A 3,761-nucleotide genomic window follows, 5' to 3' on the forward strand; every position below is an offset into this window, starting at 1 on the left:
GGTGTTACTCAGGTGTTGTTGAGATTCTATTATAACGTTTATTTTAGTGGTACTGTGGCGGTCTGTGGTGGTATTGGGCTGTTATTATTAGAGTGTTATTATGTTGTTATTGTGATTTTTTTTTTAATTGAGGTATTATTTAAGTGGTATTGTGGTCGTACATTGGTTTTATTTGATCGATGTTATTAGAGTGTTATTATGATGTTATTTCGGTATTAATGCAATGTTATTCATATTTTATTGCAGTGTTTTTGTAATATTATTATTGTTATTACAGTATTTTTGTGGTGTTATTATATTATTCGTGATGTGTTATTTGACTATTGTTTTTGTGAAGTTTTTGTCATTTTTTTTCTTTTTGTTGTTTTCATGTCTAAAGTATAATACATTAGACTTCATGAACAAAGCATCTTCAAGTTCAAGTGTTAATAATTATGTTTTGTCAGTGTTTTTTATTGAAAAGTGTGGTTGTCTATTGTCAATTTCAACCTCTTTCAAGCATAAATCACATCATATAATCTTCAATTCTCGTTCCTAGTTAATTGATATTTCACATTCCTTTTGTTTTACCATCCAAAATATTATTAATGTAATAAAATTGATACAAAAAATATTAAATTAAGCTTATAACTAAAAGAAAAGGTAGAAACATTGTATCGTGAGTAAAACAAACGAAGTAATGCTTAGTGAGATAATTCTATAAAAGACTGCCCCATCCATGATTACCAACTCCATTTGATAGCTATAGAAACTTCAGTTTTAATATCATGTATTACCCGTGTTTGCATATGTCGTGTAGTGTAAGACTAGATAGTATATATGATTGAGTGTGTTGGGTGTAGTTTAATACTACTTCGTATTTATGTTAGTGTGTTGTGGGCAGATAAGAGCTGACGATATATGTGTGTGGTTGAGTGTGTCATATGGGCTTTAATTGCATGTGATATATGTGGTTGAGCACGATGTTCATTGATTACAAAGAATTATAGTCAATTTCATGAATTAGTGTTGATGATCAGATAAATCATTATTTTTTTTGTCATCGCTCTACATAACATTACAAAAAACAACAACATTAAGGGCCCGTTTTGGGCAACTTATTGGTTGCGGTGGCAAGATAAAAATGCCGCATTGGTGTTTGAGAAAGACGTTCGACATTGAGTTTACATGCCGCTTAGACACGCTTCGACGTTTAGGGCTAATGGAATGAGAAGCGGAGTGGGGCCCGCATCCATCATCTGTTTCGCGCGTTTGGGTGAAGAATTTCTCTCGTGTCCTCTGTGCTCCCCCTCGCCCTAGCCCTCCTCAATCTCATTCATCCTCGCGGAGGTCGAAACCTAAGGTAACATTCGACCCTATGCTTTCCCTCGCCCTCGCCATCCACGATCTTGAAGGTATTAGGAAACCCTACTTCTTCTTGCCTCAAATTAGGTTACTGTTTAGTTTGTTTCGGAGCTTGGATGCAGTTTTGACGAATGTTGGATGCTAGATCTAAGTTTTCGAGTGGGTGGTTTGTTATTATCTTCCTTGTGCGTGTGCTTATATGCTATTATTTTTCGAATGGGTGGAATATTGGATGCTAGTTTGTTTCTCACTTCACTTGTTATGTTTTTTTTGTGAGGAGAGGTTCCAATGTGTTGATTCTTTGAAGAACTTCATTTTTTCCTCATCAACCGTGGGGAAAAGAAGAAAGTTTCATATTTTGGCCATTTACATATAGGTGCATATGCTTATATGCTCTATTTCATTACGCTTTACCTATTGAGTATGACTGACAATGATGAACCAAATGTCTTCGAGGAGCCTTCAGAAATTGTGGTCGGGCATTCATTCCATAAGGATGAGATAGACTCCAATGAATTTGGAGTTCATGATGGTGAATGTTTTGGTCGAGATGATTGCTTTGAGGGAGTCAATGACAGATGTTATCTGTGGCTGCTGATCAACCAAGTTTTTTTAATAAGATTATAGGTTTATACTCATATGCATTCAAAATTTTTTTTATTATTCTTGATCTAACATTTGGTTATTCTTTTCCGACAGCTATATTAATATGAGTTATAGGATTTCGGGGACCAACGAAGTTTTCTTGTGTTACTGCAGACTACCAGCTTCATTACTCACGTCACGTCAACCTCACAGCAGTGGGAGACAATTCGACGGTTGTCGCAGGGGCATTTTAGCTCGTTGTGATTTCTTTCATTGGGTTGACAATCCGACATATTGTACTATCAATAGTGATCGGGATAGGATAATTTCCTATGATGACAGTTCGGCTGAGGACAGACATAGCCAGAGTTTTAAATTAAATATTTTAATATTTTTTATTGTAATTGTAATTGTATTTTTCTTTATTTTATTTGTTATGATACTCACAATAATTTGAGGACTTTATGTTACATTTGTTGAACTGATTTGCAATGTTTTTTTAGTTCTATTTTATTTATTTCTGCACTCATACAGTTCTGTTGCCATCCACTTAATCAAACAGAGGCAGAATGATCATTTTTTCAACAACAACTATTAGTAAACTGTTCTGAATAAGCTGTCCCAAACAACAAACTAGATTATTATGATAATCTACAGATTGTCAGAATAATTTGCCTATATGAGGATTATAAATAATCAACAACTATCCCAAATAGACCCCAAAACTCACATCTCATATAGCATGTATTGTATCATTACTAATTACTAAAAATATCTCACATAAATCTTGCACACAGAAGATTGAAATCTCTAAACCGTAGTAAGACTGCGAAAATTCCACAAACATCATAACAACCCCACCACTGACAGGATCAAACACAAAAAAAAAAAAAAAAAAAAAAAATCATATTCACATTTTGGATTTAGACTATGTAAATCTTGCCAATAGAACAGATTAATAAATATAGGTTTTAAAGCAAATTTAAGATGAAATTGAGACAACATATTTAAGTTAAATTCTCCTTAAAGCCTTTATCATCCCATAAGAGTACATAAAAACTCTGTTTTACTCTCTAAATTAATGCAACACTCAATGTATTGTGGCACAATATTTGATATTTTTTTAAAGAAAAAAAATAAATTATAAAATAATCATATTTAGAAATTATTTTATAATTTTACTCATTTAACAATTTTTTTTTGGGGGAAACAAAATATTGTTATTTAATTGGGGCATTTACATATCAATCACCCAAATCTTAATTTTTACATACATAATAAGTTGGGTGGTTTAGAGGTAAAAATTGAAATTTAGATTGTTGATATATTAAAATATATGAATTAGATGGTAGATATGTAAATATCCCTTTTTTAATTTACTCCCAATTTTCCATGACTTTCGCACAACGTGAACAATCTTCACAATGCCTCTTTAAAAAAAAATTAATTTGTACAAATAAATAAATAAAAGTTATATACGTGTCGGTCTCTTTACAGATATTTTCAAACGCTATAAGACAGTCAAAAAGAGGAACCTTCGGAGAAGCTGCGAGATTCGGAGCAGAGTCGCCAAGCTCAGGTTGTCCTCGCTCTCCGGAGAATCCCATAGCTTCCATTTTCTTCCAATTCTGCCGAGAATTCTTCGCAGTGAAGCTTGGAGATTCTACGCTTCTCGACTTAGGCTGCATATCGTTTCCTCTGAATTACTCCCTTTCGCTTCTGCTCCAGTGCAGCAGGTTATCGGAGGTTGAAGGGAGGCGGGAAGGGGCCTTTCAACTTTTGGGGCTTTCTTGCTTTCTTTCGATAGGATTTGCTGCTTCGAATGATCGGAA

The sequence above is a fragment of the Phalaenopsis equestris genome, unplaced genomic scaffold (genome assembly GCF_001263595.1).
Source record: "Phalaenopsis equestris unplaced genomic scaffold, ASM126359v1 Scaffold207127, whole genome shotgun sequence".
NCBI classification, from domain to species: Eukaryota; Viridiplantae; Streptophyta; class Magnoliopsida; order Asparagales; family Orchidaceae; genus Phalaenopsis; species Phalaenopsis equestris.